Source organism: Mytilus californianus, unplaced genomic scaffold (assembly GCF_021869535.1).
Source record: "Mytilus californianus isolate M0D057914Y unplaced genomic scaffold, xbMytCali1.0.p SCAF_9, whole genome shotgun sequence".
Lineage (NCBI taxonomy): Eukaryota > Metazoa > Mollusca > Bivalvia > Mytilida > Mytilidae > Mytilus > Mytilus californianus.
The window spans coordinates 97,431,627-97,437,626 of record NW_026262745.1 but is presented as its reverse complement, the minus strand read 5'-3'; positions in this window follow the sequence as shown (position 1 = coordinate 97,437,626).

The following is a 6,000-nucleotide window of genomic DNA, read 5'->3' as shown; positions in this document are numbered from 1 at the left end:
GCTAATCATGAATAGTGTAAAACTTTGATCTTCATGTATTGATTGACACAATTCGTAAAATTTGTTTATAAAAACACGATTTTCATTAAAATTTCAAACATGGAAATAGAAATGCAATATCTTTGTTATAATACAACGAGTGTCAACAAACCTGTTATTTCTATTATATGTAAATTTATTAACAAACAAAATTTAAAATTGTGCTGGGTCATAGAATGTTGACGTGCATATAAAAAGTTTTTTTATATAAAAACTAGGAATCGAAAGATGATCACTGCGTTATAAATATTGTAAAAAAAACAATTGTTTCAAAGAGATTAACGGGAATATATGTCAAAATAGAAAGTACGGATGATCTGGCTGACCAAATTGTTTTACTTGCGAGAAATGATTGACAGGTATGAATAGACGTAGAGGCTCCGACGGGGAACGTGGTATCGAAAGGAAAATAACAGTTTATTCACAATGCCTATATTCAATTTGTTTATATACTTTATAAATATGATATGTTGGCCTTATACTTAAAATTGTATTTCTATTAATAACTTTAAGGAACAGGACGTTAAAAGGGGGAAATATTGTAACCATCAACGAAAAGCCGTATAATTAACGGGATTGATGTGTCAACATTTTGATTAAAACTTCGATTGAAAACAGTCCTGGTTGTTATAATTTTGAATAAAATGAAATATTTACGGTTTACAAATACACATACGAATAGTTTATTGGCACAAACACAATTATTATAATTGGCAACACATTTTTACAGTACATTGTTAAAAATCGTCTCTTTTTCATTTTCAAGTTAAAAAAAAGTTGATCCCATATTCATGATATTAAATTTTTATTTTTATTGTATTTTTTTCTTTTTGAATATAAAACAATATTTTACATTTATTATCTATCCTCCATAGATACTAAAATATCTGTACAGGTAAAATTTAATTCTAATCAAGCTGGTACAGATTGATTTACGACCTTCCACTCGGATATTGTTCAGGTTGATATCACAGCAGGTGTTAATTACACTCAGACAACTGTCCGGCCAGTCTGACATCTAGACGGATTAAGACATCCATAATAATAAGTCTCTACCCGTACTGTAGCTATAAATACTGCGGCTATTACCTGTGCCAATTATATTATTTTTCGAGCAGCGAGGTGTCTAACTTGTTATAATCTGAGACGACGTCCAGAATTTTTAGATTTTGTAAAACTGAGAACGTTGTTCCAGTAAAAAATGTTTTATAAGCATTAGTTATCTTGAGAACATTATATCCAAGTTCGTTAAATACAACGTACTTTATCGTTGTTCTATTTTCTAAAACTTGTTCTAAAAATACACGTGTACTGTGGTGTTTCACACAGGTGCTTGTCACGTAATCAATGGTGGACCGAACGTGTTCTCTTTTTAATAATTTTGACATTTTTTCGTCTAAATAAATTGTTACATTTTCGTAGTTATTTTAACACGAATGAATCTCTATACAGAAGTATATGAGTAGAATATCTATCTTGATTTTCAAGGTAAGTGCAAAATGTACGAAGGTGTACTCGTATATTCTTGTTATAATGTACCCACGTAGTGACGTACAATTTATAGAAAATATAGCAAATATATATGAGATTTTATTATCACAAAATGTTGTGATTTAAATACATTTCTTATTCCAATATAAGAAACTGTAATGTAGTGCATTGGAATATGCTAGACTACTTGTCGATATACACCTGTATGTGTGTTACTATAAATAGACAAAGTTAGTGATAATACGGAAGGCATTATGTGCCACTTCCAATCTAAGGTATCTGAAAACCTTTGCTAAAGATATGTTATATCAAATAATGATCAAATAGATAAATTTTAAAAGCTTATTTGTCTAAAGCAATTAATGAGCCTAGAGACTTTTATAAGTCCTTGGTGTGTCATAAATGAGACAACAGTTCCGAATGAACTTACAATATTATTGAATATATCAGGAATATGTGTATCTGTAATATACAAAGCCATTTAAGGCTTCAAAATAAGCTCTTAGTGAGAAATAAACTGTGTTACAGTTGAAACATTTACAGAAATAATATTATGTGATTGATATTTTAATATCTTAATATTGAGAGGCCTGTGGAATATCACGGCAAACTTGACCAGAAATAGGTCGAAGGGGGAACATTAGCAAGTTCCTTGTAGGGCATATAACATGCCACTAACAAACAATTGATTAAGAAGAAACATACTGTAGAAAATAATAGTAAAACAATTACTATTGTTTGAAGAAATCTGCAACAATGCAGTTTTAAAATGCAAACTTTTGTTGTATAATTCTGTACATGAAGTTAATCTCATTTCTTCACTATGATTAAGATAAACAAACAATGTCCTGCAAGATTTCATATCTTTATCTTGGCAAAAAAAAAAGCAGAGGAGCATTGCTCATTTTTAACTTTAGTTCTTTGTCATTGAAAAAGAAAAAGTACAATATGATAATAATGTTGTAAATTGTGAGAAGTATGTTGCCAACATATCAAAAAATACTAGTTGATATCAAATATTAAAAAAGAAAGATCAAAGGATCTTCTGAAAAATTTATATGACTGACATGCATTGGTCAGATGTAAATTCCTTTTTTCATGGATACTTTTGATGATGTTGACATAACATGCATAGTGTTAACAAACCATGCAAGGGCTGTATAGTCAGTCAAGGTCGTTAAAAACTTCCTTATATATGCATAGTGTGGAAGGAAAGAAAAATAATTTCCATTGGATGGTTTTATCTTTGCTTTGAAATTCATCAATGTAGATTTCAGATTATGAATAAAATTATTTGACACTTGTAAAATGATACATTCATGTGCATTTATTACCATGTCTTTATACAAGATATCCTCACATAGTAAAAATAAGACAATAGAGTTTTTAGTCTTATATCTTGGCATTGTTATAACATTAATTATGAATATAACAAACAAAGCCTTAGAACATGTAGAATAGATAAACAGTTACTCTTTTCTGAAGAAATAATTCAAAGTTATTGTTCTTATTAATCAGAACACAATTGTAGATCCTGATCTTGTTGTCTACAAGGTATCAGTAATAGTAAACAATGTTTTACTGTAAAATATAGTTTGAGATACAGCTTTAAAAATTATTTAGATTCTGCCAAGAAAGGAAGATTCTTTTCAAAAGTCCCTATTTTGACTTGCAGAAAATATTATATAAATGTGCTTATTTTGATAAGACAAATTGTGTTTAACAATCTCAGTAATGATACTAGATATGATAAGCTATAATATATTTATTAGATTGCAAATGGTAGCAGCAATGAATGTTAAAGAACTATACAAATGAAAACAGGAAGATTTTTCTCTCAACATGCAAATTTTGCTTTGATGTTGGACATGAAATATCTGACTTATTTTCCTTTTAAAAAAGGAATATTATAATGTACATTGGACATGTGTATCACTAATCTTTATGTGACAAAGTGTTGCCTTGTTATAGGCTAAGTCATATCTCTGTAAACAATTGTATACAAGTGTTTAGGGGACTAATCCCCTACACATATTTCATGTCAGATAGCAACTACTGAAGAAAGTAGTACTACATGAATTTATGTCGAATTTATAAAGTTTCTATAATGATAATCAAATGATTATATTGTATCTATGCATCTGTATTATTGAAATCCATGATGGAAATTAAAATAGAAAATGGTGATCTTTCTAGACTCCATGAACTTGAAATAGAATTGCTATATTGATGCTTTTGTATCATCAGTTAATAAGAATTGACATATTCATAGTATGAAATATATATATATATTATAAAATATCGAGAAATGCAACTTTGAAAGGTATTCTATAAAGCATTAGAATTTGCAAAACAAATTGCAAACTTATACTTTGCTTACCACCTAAATCTGTACATGTACACTGGATTTTCTTTTCAGTTCAATTAGAAATTACTCTTCTTAATTACATGTAGTTATATTGCTCTAAATATAACATAGCCATATATAACATTAGATGTATATATATAGAAAAATAGTACATGTAAGATGTATCATAAGCATATTGTACAGGAGCAGTTCAAGTCTTGACTGATATAGGTTAATATACAGTAATAGTTATATTCCTTTTTAATATCCAACATGTGTATGGATATCAGGATGGGTGAAGGTCATTTTCAAATGTAACAGTTTACAATGAAGTATAAACTTTGGAACCCTTCTCCAGTTCTTTTTTTAAGAAAATTATCAGATTATCAGATGAGTGTTCACAGAACAGTATTACTTAAATCTTAGGATTTTAAAACATACTGAATCAAGTTTTAATTCTGGATATATTGATCTATATTAATTCTTATAACATAAGACATTAAATAGCTACACTGTTTTTTGTATAAATAGTTTATACTTAATGAAATATCATAACGATGATACTTTTGAGATGATTTACTTCAGAATGTTACATTAGATGCAGTATGTATATGTCTACTATACTAGACCTAGTCTGTATGAAGTGTTGGACTTTAAGATTCAATTTATTATCAATACTTTTTGATATATATATACTATTCATATGCTACATACTCATTGTTATAAACAAACATGGAATGTAAATTTACTGAACCAGACATCAAATACTATATTGTTGTTGGTATATTCCAGATACAAATGAATAAGAAGAAATTTGTAAATATAGTCACTTTATTACGTGTCCTGAATAAGATCTACAGTAGAGGCTGATCATCGTTGACATCTACATGTAGTTTTAAATAAGTCAACCTTTAATTAACAGGTGACCTTAGTGTGACAGTAATCACCTATTTATGATTTTTTAATATGACTCAGAGAGGAGTTTTTGATTGCTAAGTTATGTTAAAGTTATGAATATTAACACTATTTGAAGCTTTTGTTGCTTACTTGAGCTTATGAATCAATTTTTCTGTTCTTACAATATTAAAGACAGACTGAATTGCAAATGTCATGCAAAGAGATAATACTTGTAGAACTTGCAGTGACAGTTTTTAGCTTGTAAATATACTAGATATTTTACCATGGATTAATATTAGATAAATCAGATATACATAATATTGAAAACTTTAGAAGGCTAATGAAAATCTGTATCTGGCAGTGTTTACATCTTTACTTAAACTAATGTCTCCTGAATTTGTCTTAAAATTCTTGTTTTTTCATACACATCTGAACTACAGAGAGTGTCATGTTAGAAGTGTACAAAAAGAAGGGATAAAGAATTAAAACACTTTCAAATATTTAAGAAAAGTGTTGCCTAATAATATGTTAGATATTTAGATATACAACTAATGGTTTGTAAGCAAGTATCAGGCAAATGTTGTTTTTTTTTTTTGAAAATTCAAAACTTGTTATATAAATATAGGAAGATGTGGTATGAGTGTTATGCTCTTTATATAGTTGAGAGAATTTGTCTTGGATGTCTAGAATAAGTTATTATTCTTGAAAATAGTGAAATTCAGACTACAAAATATGAGAGAAATAGATATTTTGTTGTATATTTATTTTCAAAATTGAATGTTTTTGAAACTATTTATTTTTTATACCTATTGGTTTTGGTATACAATATTGGTACTTTAACTTAATGTTTAGATTATATTTATTATTAAGTCAGAAAGATTAGTTAGATTGACTACTTTCTCAGTCTCCAGTATATTCTGGACTGATTCAGCAAATTCTGATTTGCTCTCTGTTAGTTGTTCAGGGAACTACTTGTTTGTGCCAACACTTTGAATATGCTATAGTTACATCCTCGAAGAGCCGAGGAGCGTAATTAGCAGAATGGACTCTCATCCAAGTATAACTTGGAATATGAAGGATGAGAGTCATTCTAGTAATGTAGCCTGAGGCTCAAGAGGATGTAACAATTTACCCACCCAGTTTGGAGGGTACTGTTTGCCCATCCCAATTGTTTTGGTTGCACAAACAAACTTTGAATCATGATTGGCATAGGTAATAGCCGCAGT